At 45.2% G+C, this 25851-nt stretch overlaps 1 long non-coding RNA gene across 3 annotated transcripts; it reads left to right on the forward strand.

The window, feature by feature from the left end:
* Positions 1-140: 140 nt before the first annotated feature.
* Positions 141-12855, forward strand: LOC123382615. 3 transcript variants are annotated; one of them, XR_006591242.1, is made up of 4 exons: positions 141-362; positions 5314-5500; positions 10873-10944; positions 12302-12855. It is a non-coding gene; the product is annotated as an uncharacterized LOC123382615 (long non-coding RNA). The 3 variants fall into 3 exon arrangements; XR_006591240.1 differs by lacking the exon at positions 5314-5500; XR_006591241.1 differs by lacking the exons at positions 10873-10944; positions 12302-12855 and adding an exon at positions 5585-5920.
* The last annotated feature ends 12996 nt before the right edge of the window (positions 12856-25851 follow it).

Below are 25851 nucleotides of genomic sequence, written 5' to 3' on the forward strand. Positions count from 1 at the left end.
CCTCCAGGCTACGCAGCTGGCCGAAAATCCTGGAATTGCACGTCGGTGACGCCGGCCTCTTTAGTCTCTCGCCTTTGCTACCAGGAAGGAATCACATTCCTGTGAAAGGCAAAGGGGGGGAGCGGGGAGGGGCGGGGAAGGGGCTGCGTGGACCCCCTGGCACTGGCCCGGGATCCTGCAATCTCATGGGCCTGGGCTGCCATCTCCTTCCTCGCCTGTAAAATGGGCCCAATAAGCCCGTCAACCCATTTTTACAGATTCTGTGGTTTCCTGAAAATGGCCTCCCTGGGGAGTGGGAATAGGGGCAAGGGTCCGTGGCAGTTAACAAAGAGAAGACTTCTATGAAGTCAGCAGCTACAAATGTGAGTACATAGAAGCACATAGAAAATACTCCTCCGGTCTTCAGCTTTTCGCCCAAATCACAAATTCCTCTTCCCGAAGCACCCCGCAATGCCTCTTAAGTGAAATCTATCCCCCCTTCCCTGGACTTGGGGAGCATTCGGCTGCCCACTTGGGACTTGGGCGAGTGACTGGTCTTCCCTGGGCTCAGTTTCCTCATCTGAAAGATACCTACTCCCCAAGGGTTTTTTCCCCCCTGCCCTTGTTTCTTTCCAAGTGGCGGGAGCTTTTTAGCATGGCCCTCCTGACTTTCCTCTGTCTGTTCACTTAATTCTGGTTCAGGGAAGTTGGAATAACTTATTTGCCTGGAAGGTTTGTGAGGCTCCCCCCCCCCCCGCCCCCTTTGCCTTTGCTTGAGAACTTGTTTCTTCCCTTGGAGCGTGTTCTCCGCTCCCCCATGAGCAGGGTCGCCCCTACAGGCCTGCCCCTTCCAGCAAAGCAACGGCTGGGCAGTAAGGTTCCGAGTCTGGCCTTTTCTATCCACAGTCCCTTGTCGGCTCTCATGCCAAGCTGCGGTCCTCAATCTAGCCTATGTTGGTAACAAAGGAATCATTTTGATTGTCTATGGGTTGGCTCAGCTGTCCCGTGCCCTAGTTCAGAACTCAGGGGAGAAAGAGGGTTCTGTTTATTGGCCTTGTGGTAGATGGTGTTATTGGTCCAAATATTCAGTTCTTCCCTGTGAGAAGATGATTCCCTCCACCGCCAACAAAGCCCGCCTTGATTATTTATTTATTTATCTAATTTTTTTTTAATGTTTATTTTTTGAGAGAGAGAGAGAGAGAGCACAAGCAGAGGAGAGGCAGAGAGAGGGAGACACAGAATCCGAGCTGTCAGCACAGAGCCCGAGGTAGGGCCCGAACTCATGAACCGTGAGATCATGACCTGAGCTGAAGTCAGAGGCTTAAACGACTGAGCCACCCAGGCGCCCCTTGGTCATTTATTTAATATGGCTAACAAACCGCGTGAGTAGGAGTCACATGGGCCACTTCCCAGAAGAAGTCCTAAGAGCCGGTGTTCTTGCACCATTGTTCTCTGTCCTCCTTCTCTGTCTTGAGCCTTGCTTGTTGTCCCAGATACGAGCTGCTCTGCCAGCCTGGGACATGTGAGCACAGCTGGGACTGATGCTAGAATACATGTAAAGTGAGCAAGAAATCAACCTTTACCTTCTTCTGTAGGCTACTGAGATTGAGGGGCAGCCGTGGTAACATAATAGTGAATACTGACCTACACAAACATCAGTGCCTGAAGTCAGTACAAAAATCTAAACGTAAGAGGCATTGGCATGGTCCGGATGGAGGACCGTGAGGGCGCTGTCACTCACGATTGGGAAAGTGGCAGTCCTGTTGTGCAATGGCAAAACCTTCGTTAAAATTCTCATCTGAGACAACTTGGTAGGGAGATAATCCGGCTAGTAAGGTTTGGGCTTTCGATACAGAAATGGGAAAACAGAGTTTTGGTCGCATGGGGTGCTGGCGGTTGGTTGCCCTTGAAAAAAAAAATCATGAAGCCAACTAAATATTTTTGCAAGCTATAGCGCCAAAAGAGCCATTAATCTGAACTAGAAGAAACAGCGACTAGTTCAACACTTGAAGCAACTTTTGGGTCTCCCAACGTTTTACAGGCAGGGAGCTAGATGAGAAAGCAGCTCAGCCTTCATGGGGAACACATAGTCCATTGTCGGGACATGGACTGACATTGTCTGGACATGAACACATAGTCCAATGGCCAACACATGGCCATTGGGTGTAATGCTGTAGAGTGGACCCACACGCCACCGGGAATCGCTGGGGCGAGCTAAGTAATTTCCCCCAATCCCGGGTAGGCAGCCTTTCATCTTTCCCTTACCTGAGACTGTTGGATGGGGTTAACCTTTTCCGGTTCTCCTATTGTGTGTGGGTAACTATCGGGGAGGGGGCGGGTGTCTGGAAGTCGAAGCATTTCCCCCTACTCGCTGGTAGAGACCTTTTGCAAGGTATCCCCGGGGGAGGGCGGGGTTTAGAAGTACTTACTAAAATACGTGATCATTAAATTAAAGGTCACCTTCTTTAGCATTACATCAGCAACATTAGCAACTGGAGGGCAACTATCCTTCCATTCTTATGGCCCAGTGCTGGCAAGAGTTCCGTGTTTCTCAATGATTGACAGGTCTTCAAGCAACACATATCTACCTCCACAGTCACTTTCTGAGATGTTGCCAATTGCTCTCTGTGTTTCATGACTTCCAGAGAAACAAAAATCCTTCAGTACTGACGGGCCCCCAACCGCAACTTCTTCTGCACATTTGGACCCAACTTCCTCTGCCCCCTTCCCAGCTGCAGCCAAATTTCTCAACACACCCGTATAAACACAGATGCCCTCACCTCAATCCCTGCACAGCACCCCAGACCAAAATGTTCTCTTCTTGCGGGAGGTCAGCTCAGTGGTAAACCTCAACTCCGCTGACAGCATAAGCTTAGATCAATCTCTTTCTTGCTAAAGATTTGACAATTATTTTTCCTGGCTAGAATCCATCTTTATTTCACAGGAAGTATGGAGTCTCACTCTGACTCACAAGTAGACGTTCAAAAATAAGAAAAGGCCATCCTCTCTATACAGAAGGGCTGGGAGAAAATGCGCAACCCCGACAGAGGGCAGAGCTTGGCCAACAGAGGGCAGAGTGTTCTTTGGAACCCTATCAAATTGGTCTCTTCCCTTTCAAAGGATGGCCACCCGGGTATTTACGGACGACAATGACGACTCCCCTAAGTCTCCTCTTCTTCAGGTTAAATATCCCCATGGTTTTCATGTATCTTTTTTTTTTTAAGTTTATTTATTTATTTTGAGAGAGGGAGGGAGAGAGAGAGAGAATCCCAAGCAGGCTGGGCGCTGACAGACAATGTGGGGCTCGATCTCACAAATCGTGCGATCATGACATGAGCTGAAGTGAAGGGTCAGACGCTTAACTGACTGAGCCACCCAGGCGCCCCTGATGTATCTTTAAAAGAGAGAAAGAGGGGCGCCTGGGTGGCTCAGTCGGTTAAGCGTCCGACTTCAGCTCAGGTCACGATCTCACAGTCTGTGAGTTCGAGCCCCGCGTCGGGCTCTGGGCTGATGATGGCCCAGAGCCTGGAGCCTGCTTCCGATTCTGTGTCTCCCTCTCTCTCTGACCCTCCCCCGTTCATGCTCTGCCTCTCTCTGTCTCAAAAATAAATAAACGTTAAAAAAAATTTTTTTTAAGAGAGAAAGAGGTGTTTCATCAGATGGAAAGTGCCACACGCACACGTACACACACACACACACACACACACACACAAGTTATTTCATTGCGTGGATTCCAAATTCAATCTCCATCCTGGACACTGTGCTCTGAACACATCCACATCCATTTACACAGAAGACAACCCCAAATATAGGCAAGGCTTCACACACTGAATTATTCATCACAGCATTGTTTGTAATGGCAGAAAGAATCACAAAATTGTCTCCAGTGTTAGTAAAATGGGTGTGTGTTTACAGCCCAGGATGATATAACTGCACACAATATTATGCTGCAGTTTAAATTTGTGTTTGGGGCGCCTGGGTGGCTCAGTCGGTTGGGCATCTGACTCTTGATTTTGGCTCAGGTCGTGATCTCGTGGTTGGAGGATCGAGCCCCGCGTTGGGCTCTGTACTGAGTGTGGAGCCTGCTTGGGATTCTCTTCCTTTCTCTGCCTCTGCCTTGTGCTCTCTCTCTCTCTCTCTCTCTCTCTCTTTGAGTTAGAACTCATTCATGCCATTAACTAGGTTCACTGAATAATTTTCAGGGTGAGAAAGTGTTCGTGTCACAATGATAGATGAAATTAGCAAGATGTGAAACTTTATATAGAGCATTAGCTCACATACAAACACACACACGTACATACACACCTCTAAAAGAAGCAGTGAAGTTGCAAACGGTTTTTACGTGTGGTTTAAACTTGGGAAACACATCCTTTCAATCGGGAGGCCTCTAAGCTAGACATTACTGCAGGGGTGGCCAGAGTGGACCGTGGCTAAAGTCCAACCAGCCTTGAAGCTTCGGCCATCACAGCTGTGGGAGGTGCCTCGTTGTATCATCGCATCCCCTTGTCTAGCGTCAGCTGGAGTCCTGAGTTGTCTCACCAGGGCTGCCATTTAGCCATGATTTCTGAATAGTCTATTGGGTTGATGGGCTTAGGTTTGGGTGTTTGCAAGCCTCCTTGTTAAAAGTTACCTTAGCTCTTCTGTTCCACTGTTTTAACTGCTGAGATACCGTGTGGATCCAGATTCCGCACAGCTGCTCACCTGGCAGAGTGCTGTCCTCTCTCTCTTTTTTTAATACGTATTTATTTTTGAGAGAGAGAGAGAGAGAGAGAAACAGCATGAGCGGAGGAGGGGCAGAGAGAGAGGGAGACACAGAATCTAAAGCAGGCTCCAGGCTCTGAGCTGTCAGCACAGAGCCCGACGCGGGGCTCAAACTCATGAACCGCGAGATCATGACCTGAGCTGAAGGCAGACGCTTAACCGACTGAGCCACCCAGGCGCCCCGCCCCTTTTAATGTTTATTATTGAGAGAGAGACAGAGACCGAGTGCAGGGTACTGTTCTTTTCAGGCTGGTCGGTGGATCACTCAAAAGTCCACTCCAAAATGGCCAGCTGTCAGCACTGGCCTTGGTGCTGGCCTTGGCCCTGGCTGTGAAGGTGACTAGAACAAGGTTCTGCCCCTCCAAGGAGCTCACAGTCAGAAGCCCGTGTGGTGCATTCTGGCAATGTGTGGTCTTCTTGGGCTACAACCTGCCTCGTGTCTGTCTGCCTCTTCCAGGCCAGGGCTGGTGTATCCCTCCACCTCCCGAACCATTCCCGGCTTCTCCGTATTTGGACTGGCTCTCTGTCCTGAGAGACAGGAAACGTTTTCCCCTTCCTTCCCTTTCTCTGCAGTTCTACCTGGGAAAGATGGCAAACGCTTCCCAGAAGAGATGGCCTGTAAACAGCGTCTCCAAGGAAGGAAAGGAATTCACAAGGTCGCCTCAGGAGAAAAGGCAACCCAGGCAGAGGGAATGCTTGGCCAAAGTCATGGCAGCTGACACATTTGGGGAACTGGAAGCCGTTCAGGGTGGCCCTCATGGTATTCCCATCATTCCTCTTGCTCTCCTCTTTATTTCGGGGTCTGCATGTCTCCCAACCTCTTGTCTTCTCCATTCTTTGCCAGCCCTGCCCCGTGAACTTGGTAACCAACTGTAGCTTCCCTGGCTTGACCTTTGGTGTCCTGTAAGGACCTGGCTCCTACTTTCTCTTTGGCTCATCCTCATCCTGGACGCTTTGGATAACCTCTCTGACAAACCATCTTTGCCCCTTGGGACCACAAGCCCAGTCCCCTAACAGAGACAACCAGACGGATGGTGACTGGGACATCTAGGGATGGGCTGTAGAGTTCTGTCCTCCTGTCCAAGGCTGTCGCTGGTGTCTTAAATAAAGATGGAGAGGCCCTTGGGGCGCCTGGGTGGCTCAGTAGGTTGAATGTCCGACTTCGCTTCAGGTCATGATCTCACGGTTTGTGGGTTCAAGCCCCGCGTCGGGCTCTGTGCTGACAGCTCAGAGACTGGAGCCTGCTTCAGATTCTGTCTCTGGCTCTCTCTGCCCCGCCCCCACTTGTGCTCTGTCTCTAAAATAAATAAACATTAAATTTTTTTTTTAAATGAATAAACATTAAGGGGCTCGGTGGCTCGGTCGGTTGAGCGTCTGACTTTGGCTCAGGTCATGATCTCACAGTTTGTGGGTTCGAGCCCCACATCAAGCTCTGTGCTGACCGCTTGCTTGGAGCCTGCTTCAAATTCTGTGTCTCCTTCTCTCTCTGCCCCTCCCCCGCTCACGCTTTGTCTTACTCTGTTTCTCAAAAATAAATAAAAGTAAAAAAAATTTTTTTTTAATGAATAAACATTAAGAAAAAAAAAAAGATGGAGAAGCCCTGATTTTCAAGTGCGTGTGCCCAAATCTGGGAGTAAGGGTAGAGACAATGTGGCAGGAGGCATTCAGCATCCTGATAGGCTGGAACAAATGACCAAATCTAAGGAGATGAAATATCTAGACCTCAGGGTAAAAAACCACGCCCAATCCCAGGGAAAGAGAGGCATGGAACAGCAGAACATCATATGAGGAACACTTTGGGGTTTCAGAAAAGAAAAGGCTCTGGTTGGGTTAATAATCTGTGTTTCTGGAGGAAGCTCATGGACTCCAGGCTGCATTAATAAAGATCTGATGTCCAGACAAAAGGAGGTGAGAGTCCTGTTGTGTTCCTGTCAGACCACACATAGACTGCAGTGTTTGGTTCTGGAAGTTACACTGTGGGAGACAGAGACAAACTAGAACAATGGTTCTTAAACCTGGCTGTACGTTATAATCACCTGGGAAGTTTCAAGACTCTGGAGACCCAGACCATACTCTAGACCGATCAGAATCTTTGTGAGAGGGACTTAGGCTTCGGTAATTTTTAAGCTTAAAATACACACACACACACTCCCGCACACCCACACATTATCCATCTATCTATCTACCTATAGATATCTATATAGATCTATATCTATATAGATCTATATCTATATAGATCTATATAGATCTATAGATATCTATATAGATATAGATATATAGATATATAGATATCTATATAGATATAGATATATAGATATATAGATCTAGATATAGATCTAGATATATAGATATATAGATCTAGATATAGATCTAGATATAGATATATAGATCTATAGATATATAGATAGATATAGATAGATATAGATCTATAGATCCATAGATATATAGATAGATCTATATATAGATATAGATATCTATAGGTAGGTAGATAGATAGATAGATAGATATTGGCTTACAGAAGGGTTGCAAAAAAAAAAATACAGAAAATTCCCATACACCCTTCACCCAGCTTCCCTTTATGGTAACATCTGACATAATCACATCCCAAAGAGCAAAACTAAGAAATTAACACTGGTACATGGGGCACCTAGGTGGTTCCTTGGTTAAGCATCCGACTTTGGCTCAGGTCATGAGCTCATAGTTTGTAGGTTCGAGCCCCGCATTGGGCTCTGTGCAGACAGCTCAGAGCCTGGAGCCTGCTTCGGATTCTGTGTCTCCCCTGCTCTCTGCCCCTCCCCTGCTCACACTCTGCTCTGTCTCTCTCTGTCTCAAAAATAAAATAAACATTAAAAAATTTAAAAAGAAATTAACACAGGTACAATACTATTAACTGGGTGACAGACCTTATTTAAATTTAATCTGTTCCTCTACTCTTGCCTTTTCTTTTCTTTTCTTTTAAAGATTTGTTTATTTAGAGAGAGGGAGAGAATGTGAGCGGGGAAGGGGCAGAGAGGGAGAGAGAGAGAATCCCCAGCAGGCTCCCTGCTGTCAGTGCAGAGCCCGACTTGGGGCTTGAACCCATGAACTGTGAGATCATGACCTGAGCCGAAATCAAGGGCCAGACGCTTAACCGACTGAGCCACCCAGGTGCCCAAGGAGTGGCTTTTGTTCTGATGAGGTGACTGTAGATGGGCTCCTGGATGGGGGCTGGTTACCAGAAAGAGACCAAGCCATGATTAGAAGCTTGGAATTTTCAGCCCCACCTTCCATTCATTCTCCAGAATAAGAAGAGGGACTGAAAATGGAGTTAACAATTGTGACTACGTGATGGCCTTTAATAAACCGGTAAATGTAAGCAGGTGTCTCCCTGAGTTATGTGAGCAGCTCCGGCCAATTAATTGAATCCAGAGCCGGAGTCGGTCATGGGAACCTCCAATTTGGAGCCAAGTTGGACAGAAGTTGTGGGTAACCTGGGGACCTACTACTTGGTGACTGGCGTCTGAAGTGAGGACAAGTCTCGTGGGATCCAACGCTAATTCCAGATAGAATTGAGTTAAATTGTAGGACACCCAGCTGGTGTCACACAGAATTTCTTGGTGGGGATAAACCTCACACATTTGATGACCAGAAGGGTCAAAAGTGGAGCGTTCTGGGCACCTGGCTGGGTCAGTCGGTAAAGCAGGTGACTCTTGAACTTGGGGTCATGAGTTGAAGCTCCCCATTGGGCGTAGAACTTACTTAAGAAAAAAAGTGGTGTTCTGTGTGAAAGTATAGGAGACTCACAGGAGGAAAAGCTACTTTTTTTTTTTTCCTGATAAAATCTTATTTCTGGCGATATTCACCTTGATCTTTTGGTTACAAAGGTGTCTTCTGGGATTCTGCACTGCAGAGTTACTACTTTTCCCTCTATTCTTTCTCTTAATGTTTATTTCTTTATTTTGAGAGAGGGAGGGAGAATAAGTGGGAGGAAGGGCAGAGAGAGAGGGAGAGAGAGAATTGCACTGTCAGTGCAGAGCCCCATTTGGGGCTCAATCTCACATCTCGTGAGATCACGACCTGAGCTGAAATCGAGAGTCAGTCGTTCAACTCACCAAACCACCCAGGCACCCCTCCCTTTATTCTTAACAAAATCTTGAAGGATATACTTTGGGACTATGCAAATATCCTGTTTCTCCTCAGGATAACTTTCTCAGGTGGCAATATTTATTGAAGCTCCCTGCATGATTCTGGGGAGGGGCCACCACTGAGAATCACTGAATTGTGTGGGTTTGTGGGGGAGCTGACAAGGTGGGTGGGAAAGGGGCTTGGGGAGTGCTGAAGTCCTGGAGAAGATGCAGAGACTAGTTCTAAAAAAAATTTTTTTTTAATGTTCATTTTTGAGAGAGACAGAGCTTGAGTGGGGGAGGGTCAGAGAGAGAGGGAGACACAGAATTCGAAGCAGGTTCCAGGCTCTGAGCTGTCAGCACAGAGCCGGACATGGGGCTTGAACTCATGAGCCATGAAATCATGACCTGGGCTGAAGTTGGACGCTTACCCACTGAGTCACCCAGATGTCCCAGAATTCAATTCCTATCAGTACTAGGGAGGTGCCCTTTATCACTGGGGGGTGGGCATGTGATTTCCCCAGAAAAGAGTTGACATTTCATTGTGTCCAGCAACAAGGCTAGTCCTTGGACATAAATCAAGTGTAGGGAGGTGGGCCTCCGGCTGGAGAGAGAGAGAGTGCTTCCTCTCTTTCCTGGCCCGAGGCCGAATGAACCCGAATTCTGAGACACAGGCCATGGGATGGTTGATTCTGTGGCAAGTTGGCCAGGCTCGGGCGCCTGTTGTTTGCTGAACACCAGGGTAGATGTTGCTGTGAACATTTAAAAGTAAATGTTGTTGGGGCGCCTGGGTGGCGCAGTCGGTTAAGCGTCCGACTTCAGCCAGGTCACGATCTCGCAGTCCGGGAGTTCGAGCCCCGCGTCGGGCTCTGGGCTGATGGCTCAGAGCCTGGAGCCTGTTTCCGATTCTGTGTCTCCCTCTCTCTCTGCCCCTCGCCCGTTCATGCTCTGTCTCTCTCTGTCCCAAAAATAAATAAACGTTGAAAAAAAAATTTAAAAAAAGTAAATGTTGTTAAAGTAAAGCAGATTACTCTTTATAATGTGGATAAGCTCCATTCCATTGGTTGAAGGCCATATGAGCAAAGAGGGAGAGTTTCCTTTTTTTTTTCATGTTTATTTATTTATTTTGCTAGAGGGAGAGAAAGAGCAAGTGGGAGGGACAGAGAGAGAGAGAGAGAGAGAGAGAGAGAGAGTCCCAAGCAGGCTCCATGCTGTCAGCACAGAGCCCGATGCGAGGCTTGAACTCACAAACCGTGAGCTCATGACCTGAGCCGAAGTTGGACGCTTAATCGACTGAGCCACCCAGGTGCCCCAAGACTAGTTCTGATGAAACATTTGGAGCATTGTCAAGAGAGAATGTTCTAGTTTGCTGGTTTGGAATAAGTTGAGTCTGGAAGAATGAGTCCTTTCAAGCTGCCAGCAGCCACCTGGACTGGAGAGTAGGCTTTGCTTCAGCTATGGAATGACTATTGTCTTGTCCTGGGGCATCATTAAGTGACTGCATCCAGGACAGATCAGTACCTACTCACGGTCCCTTTGGAAATTAGTGAATTTCCCCTCTCCCTGGGGGAATGTTGAATAAGAGGTACAGTTCTGTTTGCAACTGTATATTGTTCTGAAATGTCAATTACCTCCCTGTCAACCCCGTGAGAGGGGTACTTCCCGTCCCTGTGCTGGCCCCTGGGACACTCCCATGAACGGTGACATGGGGACTGTGGCATCTTTCTTGCTGATGGGCTGTTTTGAAGGTTAGATAAAACTCTTACAATGTCTGGCATGTGGTTGACACTCATCTATGGTAAGTGCTCATTACTGGGCAGGGAGACTAACTTTCAGCTCTGGGTCTAAGTTGCCAACACCTGAATACTGCTCTTTGCCAAAACGTGGACACTGTGACATAAAGCTTGGGAAGAGAGGGCGAGAGTGGCAGGGAGGGCCGGTCTGGGGAGATAAAGCTATTTTCTGATAAGGCTTCCTAAAGCGAAGGTGACCTAACAAATATCTGTTTAACACCTACTTTGTTCTACAGGGTTCTTCTGTGTTTGGGGTCCAGAGCTCAACAGGAGGCCCAGAGATGATGAAAAAGCAGGCCCGACAGCAGGTGAGCAGCAGAGCTAAAGCCAGAATTCAATTCTTTTTGTTTGTTTGTTTATTTTATTTTTGACAGAGAGAGAGAGCAAGCAGGGGACGGGCAGAGAGAGGGGGAGACACAGAATCTGAAGCAAGCTCCAGGCTGTGAGCTGTCAGCACAGAGCAGACATGGGGCTTGAACTCATGAGCCATGAAATCATGACCTGAGCTGAAGTTGGACGCTTACCCACTGAGTCACCCAGATGTCCCAGAATTCAATTCCTATCAGTACTAGGGAGGTGCCCTTTATCACTGGGGGGTGGGCATGTGATTTCCCCAGAAAAGAGTTGACATTTCATTGACTGTGTCCAGCAACAAGGCTAGTCCTTGGACATAAATCAAGTGTAGGGAGGTGGGCCTCCGGCTGGAGAGAAAGAGAGTGCTTCCTCTCTTTCCTGGCCCGAGGCCGAATGAACCCGAATTCTGAGACACAGGCCATGGGATGGTTGATTCTGTGGCAAGTTGGCCAGGCTCGGGCGCCTGTTGTTTGCTGAACACCAGGGTAGATGTTGCTGTGAACATTTAAAAGTAAATGTTGCTAAAGTAAAGCAGATTACTCTTTATAATGTGGATAAGCTCCATTCCATTGGTTGAAGGCCATATGAGCAAAGATGGAGAGTTTCCTTCTTTTTTTTTTTTTTAATGTTCATTTATTTATTTTGCTAGAGGGAGAGAAAGAGCAAGTGGGAGGGACAGAGAGAGAGAGAGAGAGAGAGAGAGAGAGAGTCCCAAGCAGGCTCCATGCTGTCAGCACAGAGCCCGATGCGAGGCTTGAACTCATGAGCTGTGAGATCATGACACTTAACCGACTGAGCCACCCAGGCGCCTGAGGGTTTCTGGAACTGGAGCTCTCCTCCCTGAGTTTCTAGTCTGCTGCCCTGTGGGATTTGGACTCAACACTGTGACATCAGCCTGAATTTCTGCTCCCCTGGCCTGGTGGCCTGCTGGCCACCACAGTCATGTGAGCCAATTCCTTAAAGGAAATCTCTATCTCTATTTGTATTGCTGTATCTTTATACTTTCTTGGGTGTATTCCTCTGAAAACCCTGACTAAACGCCAGCAGTTTCTCTAGAAACTGCCCTCCACTGCAAGGGCCGAGCCTGGAAATTGGGCAAGAACAGTGTTGCGAGTGATCCTGGGGATGAGCTAACACCCGTGGACTCTGATGGCAGCCCTTTCTAAGACTCAGCTGGAACCATCAGAGGAGGGTCTGGCCTGCGAGCCAAAGCCGCCCCCAGCCCGTTGCGTCCAGTTCACACAGTTAAGAGTGGTTTGGGGGGTGCCTGGGTGGTTCAGTCGGTTAAGTGTCAGACTTTGGTCGGCTCAGGTCGTGATCTGGCAGTTCGAGGGATCCAGCCCCGCCTCGGTCTCCACGATGACGGTGCGGAGCCTGCTTGCAATTCTCTCTCTCTCCCTCTCTCTCTGCCCGCCCCCCCCCACATTCTCTCCGTCTTTCTCTTTCAAAAATAAATAAATGAACTTAAAAAAAAGAGAGTGGTTCTTGTATGTCTAAGAGGTTGTCAAACAAACAAAGAAATGACTATGCGACAGAAACTGTGTGTGGTCCACAACACCTAAAATATTTATGATTTGGCCCTTCACAGAAACAAGTGCGCCAACCTGGCAATAGACCAGTATCCCTTAAAATTCGGTCTACTCTTACCAGATGTTAAATCCTGGTCTCAGCTGCTCTGTGGGAAATTAAGGGATGTAGGATGTCAAAGGAAGGTCGATGGCTTCTCCAAGAGTCGGAGAGGTGGGGGCAGTGGAGACCACCGTGAGAGAAGGTGTGTGCCCTGGGCATGAGGACATGGTCATATCATAAAAGGTAGGTATGGTCAGAGGTCAGAGGGGAAAAAAACCCTACTGGAGATTCTCTTTGTGTCCATGAGAAGCAGCACTTTGAGGGATATGCGGAAATCAGAGGTGGATAATGTGAAGGGGACCTGGGTCTCAGTATAGGCAAAGCAGGCTCTAAGTCAATCTCATTTGAGGGTTTAGTGAAAATAATGTGACCTTATTTAGAAAGGTCTCGACTCTCCGTTTTTGTGGACAGAAGATGAGAATTATTCAACATGGAAACCGAGTTGGTGGAGTGGGGTGGTGGATGGGCAAGGACTCGGATCGTAAAGTGATTAGTCTCTTGAGGTGCTGAGAGTCGCCAGCCTCTGCTGAGGGGTGGGGACGTGGCCCTGCTCCATGAATGAAGATGGCTTAAAAAAATTTTTTTTTAATGTTTATTTTTAAGAGAGAGAGACAGAGCATGAGCAGGGGAGGGGCAGAGAGAGAGGGAGACACAGAATCCGAAGCAGGCTCCAGGCTCTGAGCTATTAGCACAGAACCCGAGGCGGGGCTCGAACTCACAAGCTGTGACATCATGACCTGAGCCAAAGTCGGATGCTTAACTGACTGAGCCACCCAGATGCCCCTATTGTTGTTTTATTTAAATCTTCCCCTGAATCTTTGACACTAGTGTCTTTATTATCACTGGAACCCTTCTTTTAAACACACACACACACACACACACACACACACACACACACACAAATGTTAGAGTGGTGCAGCTGCTGTGAAAAATATATGAGTGGGGGAGAGGCAGGGAGAGAGAAATCCCAAGCAGGCTCCCCTGCTGACAACACAGAGCCGGACAAGGGCCTTGAACTCACAAACCCATGAGACAGTGACTGGAGCTGAAACCAAGAGCCAGACGTTCAACTGACTGAGCCACCCAGGTGCCCCTCTTATGGCATATTTTAAATATATATACAAGTCGAGAGAATAGTATAGTGAAACCCAAGTACCCATCACCAGCTTCAATAATTATCAATGGGGCGCCTGGGTGGCTCAGTTGGTTAAGCGACCAACTTCCACTCAGGTCGTGATCTCGCAGTCCGTGAGCTCGAACCCTGTGTCAAGCTCCATGCTGACAGCTCAGAGCCCTGGAGCCTGCTTCTTCGGATTCTGTGCCTCCCTCTCTCTCTGCTCCTCCTCCGTTCACACCCTGTCTCTCTGTGTCTAATAAATGTTAAAAAATAATAATAATAATTACCAATGCCTGGCCAATCTTGTTTCCTTTACGCCCACTCATTTAGTCTATCCCATATTCTTTTTTCTTTTCTTCTTTTAAAATTGAGCTAAAAGTCACATAATGTAAAATTCACCACTTTGAAATGTACCACTCATTGGCATTTAGTACATTCACAATGATGCACACCTACCAGCCCTGTGTCATTCCAAAATATTTCATCACCTCCCAAAGAAGCCATAAATCCATTAAGCTCCCTAGGGCTCAAGACTCCCTCCCTTGAGCCTCTGCAGCCACTAATCTGCTTTCTGTCCCTACAGATTTACCTGTTTAAGTCACTTCATACAATTGGATGAGTAGGACACATGACCTTTTGTACCTGGCTTCTTTTGCTTAGCATAATGTTTTCAAACTTCATCTGCGTTGTAGCATGGATCAGTATTTTATCCCTTTTTAGGGCTAAAGGATATTCCATTTCATATACATACCACAATTTTTTTATTCCTCCCTTGATGGACGTTTGGGATTGCTTCCACCTTTTGGCCGTTGTAAACAATGCTGCCGGGAACGTTGATGTACAACTATTGGTTTGAGTGTCTGCCTTCCATTCTTTGGGGTACATACCTAGAAGTGGAATTTCCGGGTATTTTAAGGGTCTCTGGAATTTGTTTTATTATTTATTTATTTATTTATTTAATTGTTTTAGAGAGAGAGCACGCATGTGCTCAAGCAGGGGAGGGGGAGAGGGAGGGAGAGAGAGAATCGCAAGCAGGTTCCATGCCCAGTGCGGAGCCTGATGCGGGGCTCGATCTCAAGACTGGGAGATCGTGACCTGAACGGAGCTGAAATCAAGAGCCGGACGCTTAACCAACGGAGCCATCCAGTATGGAAAGACATGCGTGCGTGGAGATCACTGTGGTGAAGGAGGAAGTTTATAGGAACAGACCCCTAGGAACAGGAGGCACCCCACACCACACAGGGCCACTGGAAGAAGCACCAAAGTCATGCCGGGAGGCAGACGGAAGGGGCGAGATGTGGCCAAGAGCCTTTACTGCGGTTTCTGTGAGAAGGAACAGGCCAGGCTGCATAAAACAGGGTTAGGATTGATTCGTTTGAACAATTTCTGCAGGCTCTAGGTCGTGGGGTACCCGGGGTGGGATGACTAGGGCAGGGGGATAGTGGCCCCGAGTGTGAGAGCCCGTAGATGAGGTGGTTAAGGGTGTGGGCCCTGGAAGGGGTGGTTTGCATGCAAAAAGTCCACTCACAGGCCACTCACAGGTGTTTGTTATCTCTAGGAATTAGCTAACCGAGGGAGGGGCGGTCTCAACAATGCCCGGATGTCAAAGCATCCAAATACAGAAAATAAAAAGATAAGCTTAACCTACTGACTCATAGGGGTAATTCTGTTTTCAACACTTGGAGAAAACACTGTACTAATTTTCACAGTGGCTGCACTGTTCTAACACTCCCACCAGCGATATCTTGGCACCAGTGATCAGGGGCGCCTGGGTGGCTCAGTTGTTTAAGCATCCGACTTTGGCTCAGGTCCGTGAGTTCGAGCCCCGCGTCGGGCTCAGTGCTGACAGCTCAGAGCCTGGAGCCTGCTTCAGATTCTGTGTCTCCCTCTCTCTCTCTGCCCCTCCCCGCTGCTCCCCTCCTCTCTCTCAAAAAAACAACAACAAAAAAACATTAAAAAAGAAAAGAACCCGCCATCAGGATTCCCATTTCCCCACATCATCACCAATACTTGTTATCCCCCCCCCAACTTTTTTTAAAAAATAGACTCTCATAATATGTTGAAGCACATTTCAGGCATCAGATAATTACATATGTAAACATGTTCCAGAATCCCCCGTTCAAATCAGCTCATCACTTTCCAGAACATCACATTTTCACTCTCTGCCTCCCCTGTGGCATCCAGGCCCAGGAAGACTGAGGAGGACGTCTGAGGCCAGCTGCACCCTAGACATCATGGCAAAGATGCTTTTGCTCCACGTGTGGAGGGGTAGTGGGCCAGATTCAGGTTTGGCCTTTATTTATTTGGAGACAGACAACAAGCAGGGAAGAGGCAGAGAGAGGGAGGAGAATCCTAAGAAGGTTCCACACTGTTAGTGGGGAGTCTGACGTGGGGCTCGAACCCACAAACTGTGAGATCATGATCCGAGTGGAAATCAAGAGTCAGACACTCAACCTACTGAGCCACCCAGGTGCCCCTTATCTTATTTATTTTTTAACTTTATTTATTTTGAGAGAGAGAGTGCATGCGCACACATACGCCCAAGATGGGGAGGGGCAGAGAGAGAGGGAGAGAGAGAGAATCCCAAGCAGGCTCTGCACTGTCAGCACAGAGGCCCATGCGAGGCTCGATCTTACACTGAGATCAAGAGTCTGATGTTTAACAGACTGAGCCACCGAAAGGGTGCCTCTTTGGTATTATTTTAAAGTAAATCCCAGGCCACATATCGTTTTATCCAGTTTAGTTTGTCTCTAAATAAATAAAGATTTTTTTGGGAGGGGGTAATATGTTCATAATGCCATTATGACATCCTTCAAAATGGGCAGTAATTTCTTGGAATCACGTGATACCCAGTCTGTATTTAGTTTCCCCAGGTGTGCCAAAAATGTCTTTTTTAGGGGGCGCCTGGGTGGTTCAGTTGGTTGACCATCTGACTTTGGCTCAGGTCATGATCTCTCAGTTCATGGGTTTGAGCCCTGCATCGGGCTCTGTGCTGACAGCCCGGAGCCTGAACCTGCTTCTGATTCTGTGTCTCCCTCTCTCTCTGCTCCTCCCCTGCTCATGCTCTGTCTCTCTCAAAAATAAGTAAATGTTAAAAAAAAAATTTTTTAATGTCTTTTTGCGGTTGGTTTAAGCCACACTGCATTCAGCTGTAATGTTGAAGTCTCTTTCTTCCTTACAATATCCAATTTTCACATAGTTGCACGTATTATAGGGAATAATAGCCTGATTCCTGTTCTCACATTTCATGCAACTACTTTATTCCAACGCATGTACACCCAGAGAAACATTTGGATCACTCAGGAAAGTGTCCTGAGCATGGTGTCCGTAAGTTGTCTCAGGTTTTAAATAGAGCACTTTGCATAATGTCATTGTTTTTAGGCCTTTTCAGTGGATGGGGCTAGAAAATACGTATTTCTTTTTCTTTTTTCTTTATTAAAGAATAAAATATTTACGAGCATTATGGTATTTCTTGGGCTGGTGGTATTGCTTGGGCCTAATACTTACTTCAAAAAATACATACAAACCCCTGTGATTGTTGTAAAGTACATGTTACCTATTTTCTTTTCAATGTATCAAGTGTTTTTTTTTATTTTTCCCTTCTCCTTCTCAGTAAATGCTGTGACACTCTTCCATTGGCTCTAATCAAAACTGCCTAGATTTTATTTTTTTAATGTTATTTATTTATTTTGAGAGAGAGAGAGAGGGAGGGAGGGCAGAGAGAGAGAGAGAGAGAGAGAGAGAGAGAGAGAGAGATTGGGAATCCCAAGCAGGCCCCATGCTTCAGTGCAGAGCCGAATGTGGGGCCTGATCTCATGAATCTTGAGATCATGACTTGAGCTGAAATCAAGAGTCGGATGCTCAATTGACTGGGACACCCAGACGCCCCTTTAGATTTTATTTTTAAATGTGAAAGACTTTTTTTGTTTTGAGAGAGAGAGAGAAAGAGAGCAGGGAAGGGGCAGAGAGGGGGGGACAGAGAATCTGGGGCTCTTGGCACAGAGCCCAATGTGGGCTTGAACCCATGAACTGTGAGATCATGACCTGAGCCAAAGTCAGACACTCAACTGACTGAGCCACCCAGGCGCCCCCCTACATGAAAGATTTTTTAAGGCTAAAATGATTTTTAAAGTATTGTACAGTTATTTTTCTTATTTAAATTTTGGTGCAAGGGGGAATATGGAGAATCTTAACACCCCACAATTGCAAATTTGTGAGTCTCTGAAAGAGTGGAGAATGGGTAAACTGGCTGGCACAGGTAGTCACACACACACACACACACACCCTTTATCCCTGTCATCAATGTGACATACGCATTGAAAGCAGCACTATTTCTTAAAATTGGTTGATCCACCAAAAGTGAACTCAAATGGTGGGGTGCCTGGCTGGCTTAATTGGTAGAGCATGTGACTCTTGATCTCTGGGCCTAGGTTCAAGCATCATGTTGGGCCTAGAGCTTATTTAACACAGAAAAGAGAGGTGCCTGGGTGGCTCAGTCAGTTAAGTGTCCGACTTTGGCTCAGGTCATGATCTCACCGTTCGTGCGTTCAAGTCCCATGTCGGCTTCTGTGCTGACAGCTCAGAGCCTGGAGCCTGCTTCAGATTCTGTGTTTCCGCCCCTCTCTCCACCCCTCTCCTGCTCATACTCTGTGTCTCCCTCTCTCAAAAATAAAGAAATGTGAAAAAAAGAAAAAAAAAAGGGAACCCTAATGTAAACTGAGGACTCGGGGTGACAATGACGTGTCCATGTATACTCATCGATTGTAACAAACGTACCCCTCTGTTGGGGGATGTTGATAACAGGGGATGTTATGCATGTGTGAGGACAGAGGGTACATGGGAAATCTCTGTCTCTTCTCAATTTTGCTGTGAACCTAAAACTGCTCTAAAAGAGAAAGCCTACTTAACAACAAAAGTCGATTGGTCCAGAATTCAGACTTTTTGCTGGGATGGTTTGACCTTTACCACGTTCTCATAGGTTATAAAGTCTGACGTTAATTGTGTTTTGCATGAGGGAGAGACATGTGTTTTGCATGTGGGAGAGACGTTAATTGTGTTAATTTGCATGTGTGTTAATTTGCATGTGTGTTAATTTGCATGCGTGTTAATTTGCATGTGTGCTAATTTGCATGTGTTAATTTGCATGTGGGAGAGACGTTAATTGTGTTTTGCATGTGGGAGAGAAGCAGCCAGTGAGTGGACCAGGGTGGAGTGCTACTTTGGGAATAAACCATGTCTTTTGGTATTCACACCCTTGCATTTACACTTCCACGTTGATGCTGGCTTTAGCCACGTGACTGTCTTTGGCCAATGGGACATGAGCAGGTGTGATGCACGCAGATGCTTGATCAGTACATGCACATCGGGCTTTGTCCTCTTGTAATGCTCATGCTGGGCAAAGCCTATAAAACTGAATTATGTTGAGACCACAACGCAGTAACAGGTGCCATGGAACCTCATGGAGGAGAACGGAGGACTCCGGCTGAGTGAGCTCCCAGCCAACAGCTCTGAGAGAGGCCATCTTAGAAGTAGATCCCCTGGTCCTAGTTAAACGGGATCACTGATTTAAAAGCCCAGCTGATGCCATGAGGCACAGAGATGAACTTTCCCACTAAGCCCTGCCCAAATTGCAGCACTGTGAGCAAATAAATAATTTTTGTCGTTTTTAAGTCACTGGGGTTTGGGTGATCTTGTTATATATCGGTTGCTAACCAAAACCACAACCCACGGACACGCATATACATTTCTGGGGACTCTGTTCTGTTCCTTTGATAGATATGATTATCCTTATTTTTTTAATGTTTACTTATTTATTTTGAGAGACAGAGCATGAGCAGGGGAGGGGCAAAGAGAGAGGGTGAGAAAGAATCCCAAGCAGGCTCTGTGCTGACAGCCCACGCGGGGCTCAATCTCATGAACTGTGAGATCATGACCTGAGCCAAAATTGAATCAGACACTTAACCAACTGAAGCACCCGGGTGCCCCAGTATGATTATCTTTATATCACTCTGCCTTGTTTACAGTAATTTTGTAGTAAACTTTGAAGTCAAGGAGTATAAATGTTTTTTTTTAATTTTTAATGTTTATTTTGTTTTTGAGAGAGAAAGGGACAGAGAGCAAGCGGGGGAGGGACAGAGAGAGAGGGAGACGCAGAATCTGAAGCAGGCTCCAGGTTCTGAGCTGTCAGCACAGAGACTGACATGGGCCTCGAACCCACGAACTGTGAGATCATGACCTGAGTTGAATTCGGGCACGTAACTGACTGAGCCACCCAGGCGGCCCATATAAATCCTTTTAATTTTGTTCTTTTTCAAGATTGTTTTGCTCTTCTAAGTCTCTTGCATTTCCGTATCAATTTTAGAATCAACTTGCTAGTTTCTCCAAAATTCTTCTGGATTTATTGCTGGGATTGCACTGAATCCTTAGATCAATTTGGGAAGATTTAACTATTTAGAAATATTGAGTCTTTCACTGATTTAAGTTTTCTATGATTTCATTTAGCAACGTTTTATAGTTTTCACATTCAGCTCCTATGTATCTGTGACCAAATTTATTCCTAACGATTTTATTTTGACACTATTGGAGGGATTGAATTTTTATTTTATTTTTTTAATGTTTTATTTATTTTTAAAAATTTATTTTGAGAGGGCGGAGGGACAGAGAGAGTGGGAGAACAGGAAACCCAAGCAGGCTCCACGCTCAGTGGAGAGCCCAACGCAGGGCTCAGTCTCAAGAAGAGTGAGATTATGACCTGAGCTGAATCAGAAGTTGGACACTTAAACAACTGAGCCACCCAGGTGCCCCAAGGAATTGAATTTTTTTCTTGTTAAATTTTTTTAAAAGTTTATTTATTTATTTTGAGAGAGAGAGAGAAAGAGAGAAGGAGGGGAGACAGGAAAGGAGAATCCTCAGCAGGCTCCGAACCACCAGTGCAGAGCCCGATGCAGGGCTTGAACTCACCAACTGTGAGATCATGACCTGAGCCGAAGTCAGAGGCTTGTCTGGCACCCAGCCGCCACCCCCTCCCCCATACTTTAAATCCCTGTGACTTATTTTATAACTGGAAGGTTGTATTTCTTTTTTTTTTTCTTTTCAATGTTTTTTTTTTTTTTTTTTTTTTTATTTTTTGGGGACAGAGAGAGACAGAGCATGAACGGGGGAGGGGCAGAGAGAGAGGGAGACACAGAATCGGAAACAGGCTCCAGGCTCCGAGCCATCAGCCCAGAGCTTGACGCGGGGCTCGAACTCACGGACCGCGAGATCGTGACCTGAGCCGAAGTCGGATGCTTAACCGACTGCGCCACCCAGGCGCCCCTTGAAGGTTGTATTTCTTAATCTCCTTCACCTATTTCACCCATCCCCCATCCACCCTCCCCTCTGGCAAACACCTGTTTATTCTCTGTATTTATGAGTCTGTTTTTTTGTTTGTTCATTTGTTTCATTTTGTTTTTCAGACTCTAATATAAGTGAAATTATACAGTATTTGTCTTTTTCTGTCTGACTTATTTCACTTAGCATAATACCCTCCAGGTCTGTCCATGTTGCAAATGGCAAAATTTCTTTCTTTTTTTTTTTTTTAATAGCTGGGTAATATTCCATTGTATATATATCACATCTTCTTTATCTGTTTATCTATTGATAGACACTTAGATTGCTTCCATATCTTGGCTATTATAGTAATGCTGAAATGAACATCAGAGGGCATATATCTTGTTGAATTAGTGTTTTTATTTTCTTTGGGCAAATACCCAGAAGTAGAATTGTTGAGTCATAAAGTATTTCTATCTTTAATTTTGGGGGGAAACTTCATACTATTTTTTCTAGTGGCTGCATCAATTTACATTCCCACCAACAGTGCACAAGGGTTCCCCTTTCTCCACATCCTCTCCAACATTTGTTATTTCTTATATTTTTTATTCTAGCCATTCCGACTGGTGTGAGATGATATATCATTGTGGTTTGGATTTGCATTTTTCTGGTAGTGAAGTTGAACATCTTCTCAAGTGTTTGTTGGCCATCTGCATGACTTCTTTGGGAAAAATGTCTATTCTTTTAGTCCTCTGCTCATTTTTTAAATTAGGTTATTTGGGGGTGCCTCGGTGGCTCAGTCGGTTAAGTGTCCCTCTTTGGCTCAGGTCACAACCTCATGGTTTGTGAGTTTGAGCTCCACATCGGGCTCTCTGCTGTTAGCACGGAGCCTGCTTCGGATCCTCTGTCCCATTCTCTCTCTGCCCCTCCCCTGCTTGCTCGCACACGCTCTGTCTCTATGGGGTGATTACGCGGTCAGGTTTAATTCTTTTGCATGTAACTGTCCAGTTCCCCCCAACATCATTTATTGAAGAGACATGGAAAGGATTTTGACAATGAAATCAATCTACTTAAGAGTTATAAAGAGAATCAGATTTTCTGACACATCTTTGGCAAGTTTTATATTTCAAGAAATTTGTTCATTTCATCTAACTTGCTGAATTTTCTCATCAAAATTGCTTATAATATTCCCTTATTTTTGTATAGCAGCTTTATTGAGATTTATTTCCATAGCATAGAATTCATCCACTTGAAAGGCCTGATCCATTGGTTTTTAGCATATTCACAAGGTTGTGTAACCAACACTATGAACAATTTTATTTTATTATTTAAAAAAAATTTTTTTAATGTTCATTTATTTTTGAGAGAGAGGGAGACACAGAGTGTGAGCGGGGGAGGGGTAGAGAAAGAGGGAGACACAGAATCCGAAGCAGGCTCCAGGCTCTGCGCTGTCAGCACAGAGACCAATGAGGGGCTGGAACCCACCAACCATGAAGTCATGACCTGAGCTGAAGTCAGACGCTTAACCGACTGAGCCACCCAGGCGCCCCCACTATGAACAACTTTAGAACACTCTCATTTCCCACTCCTCCAAAAATCCTGTATTCATTAGCTGTCACTCCTCTTTTCCCCTCTCTTCCTCTTCACCTGCCCCCAAACCTATGTAACCACTGATACACTCTCTGTCTCTATAGATTTGTTCATTTATGACATTTCATTTAAATAAAATCACACAATATGTGATCTTTTGTGGCTTATTTAGCATATTTGCTAAAGATTCATCACGTAGCATATGTCAGTATTTCCTTTCTTTTTACTGCTCAATAACAGTCCATTGTATGGATATATTTCCTTTTTTTTATCCATTCATCAGTTGATGGATATTTGGGTTGTTTCTACCTTTTGGCCATTATGAACGATGTTTCTATGAACATTTACATAACAAACTTTTGCGTGGACATGTGTCTTAATTTCTCTTGGTTCTATGTCCTAGAGCAGAATTGTAAGGCCGTATGATTAACCTTTTGAGGACCTACCAGACTGTCTTCCAAAACAGCCACATCATTTTACGTTTTACCAGCACTGCATGGGAGTTCCAATTTTTCCACATCCTCACAATACGTATTATAACGAGTCTTTTTAGTGTCCTTTTAATTGTAGCCTTTATAGTGGGTATGAAGTAATATTGCTGTGATTTTGAATGCATTTCCCATTGATATTGAGCATCTTTTCACATGCCTAATGGTCATTTGAGCATCTTCTTTGGAGATTTGGAGAAATTCAGATTCTTTGCCTGTTAGAATTAGGTTGTCCTTTTATTATTGAGTTGTAAAAGTTCTTTACATATTTTGAGATACAAGTCCCTTATCAAATATGTAAATTGCAACTATTTTATCCTTTTCTGTGTCTTTTCCCTTTCTTGATGACATTCTTTGTTAAATGTTAATGTTAAATGTTAATGAGTTCAGTCTACCTGTTTTCTCTTTGGTCGTTTTTGCTTTTGGTGCCACATCTAAAAATCCATTGCTAAATCCAAGGTTAGGAAGATTTACTCCTAGGTTTCCTTCTCCAATTTTATGGTTTTAGCTTTTACATTTAGGTCTCAGATCCATTTTGAGTTAATTTTTGCATATGGTGCGAGGTAGGGGTTTGATTTCTTTCTTTTGCATGTAAGTATCTGTTGAAAAGACTATTCTTTCCCGTTGAATGGCCTTGGCACCCTTGTCAAAATCAATTGACTATAAATGTGAGGGTTTACTTCTGGACTCTCAGTTCTATTCTGTTGATCCGTATGTCTCTCCTATGCCAGGACCACACTTCCTTGATTAGTTTGTAGTAAGTTGTGAAATTGGGAAGTGTTTGTCCTTCAACTTTGTTCTTCTTTTTCAAGATTATTTTGGCTCTTCTGCGTCCTTTGAATGTCCATATAAATTTTAGAGTCAGCTCGTCAATTTCTGCAAAAAAGCCAGCTGGTATTCTGCTAGGGATTGCATTGAATCTGTTGATCAAGTTGGGGAAGATTGCTGTCTTAACAATATTGAGTTTTTTAACCCGAACAGTATTGAGTTTTTTAACTCAACAATATTGAGTTTTCCCATTTTTTTAGGTCTTCTTTCTTCCAAAAATGTTTTATAGTTTTCAGTATATAATGCTTTCACCTACTTGATTAAATTTATTCTTGGCTATTTTATTTATTATTATTTTATTCTCTATTTTATTCTTTTTTGGTGCTACTGTAAATGGAATTGTTTTCTTAATTTATTTTCTGATTGTATATTCCTAGTATGTAGAAATACAACTGTTTGTTTTTAATTTTTTTTAACGTTTATTCATGTTTTGAGAGACAGAGTGTGAGTGGGAGAGGAGCAGAGATGGAGACACAGAATCTGAAGCAGGTTCCAGGCTCTGAACGGACAGCGCAGATCCCGACTGGGGGCTCGAATTCACAAACCATGAGATCATGACCTGAGCTGAAGTCAGATGCTTAACCAACTGAGCCACCCAGGCGCCCCTACAACTGTTTCCTGTTTTTTATTTTATTTTTAAAGTAGGCTCCACACCCAGCATGAAACCCAACATGGAGCTTGAATGCACAACACTGAGATCAAGACCTCAAGACCTGAGCTGAGGGGTGCGTGGGTGGCTCAGATCATGATCTCATGGTTCATGAATTTGAGCCCCACATCGGGGGGAACCCCACTTCGGGTTCTCTGTCCCTCTCTCTGCCCCTCCCCTGCTCATGCACTCTCTCCCTCTCTCAAAAATAATAAAAACATTTAAAAAAAAAGACATGAGCTGAGATCAGAGTTGGACACTTAACTGACTGAGCTACCCAGGTGCCCCTACAACTGTTGTGTTTTTTTAAGTCTATTTATTTTATTTTCAGAGAGAGAGAGAGAGAGAGAGAGAGAGAGAGAGAGAGGCAGAGAGAGAACCCTAAGCAGGCTCTGCATTATCAGAGTGGAGCCTGATGCAGAAGCCAAACCCACAAACTGTGAGATCATGACCTGAGCTGAAAGTCAGACGCTTAACCTACTGAGCCACCAGCCACCTCCCTACAACCGTTTTTTTATGTTGTTCTCTATCCTACAACCTTGGTGAACTCATTTATTAGCCCTAGTGTATGTGGGTGCGCGCGCGCGCGCGCGTGTGTGTGTGTGTGTGTGTGTGTGTGTTATTTAGGATTTTCTATAAATAATATCATGTATTCAGCAAATAGAGATAGTTTTATTTCTTCCTTTCCAATCTGGATGCCTTTTATTTCTTTTTCTTGCCTAACTATCCTGGCTAGAACCTCCAGTAAAATGTTGAGTAAAAGTAATGCAAATTGACATCATTGTCTTGTTCCTGATCTTAGGGAGAAAGTGTTCAGTCTTTCACTATTAAGTGAAAAAAAATTTTTTAACGTTCATTTATTTTTGAGAGAGAGGGAGACACAGAGTGTGAGCAGGGGAGGGGTAGAGAAAGAGGGAGACACAGAATCCGAAGCAGGCTCCAGGCTCTGCTCTGTCAGCACAGAGACCAATGAGGGGCTGGAACCCACCAACCACGAGTTATTTGTGGGTTATTTGTAGATGCCCTTTATTGGGGTGAGGACTATATGCCTAGTGTTGAATTTTGTCAAATGCTTTTTATGCACCTACTGAGGTGATTATATGTTTTTTTCCCCTTTATTCTATTCTCTTCTATTCTATTGATATTGATTGGCTTTTGTATATTAAACCAACCTTGGATTCTTGGGATAAATCCCACTTGGTCATGGTGTGTAATAACTGTTATATGCTGCTAGATTCAGTTTGCTAGTATT

This window comes from Felis catus, chromosome E3, assembly GCF_018350175.1.
Source record: "Felis catus isolate Fca126 chromosome E3, F.catus_Fca126_mat1.0, whole genome shotgun sequence".
NCBI classification, from domain to species: Eukaryota; Metazoa; Chordata; class Mammalia; order Carnivora; family Felidae; genus Felis; species Felis catus.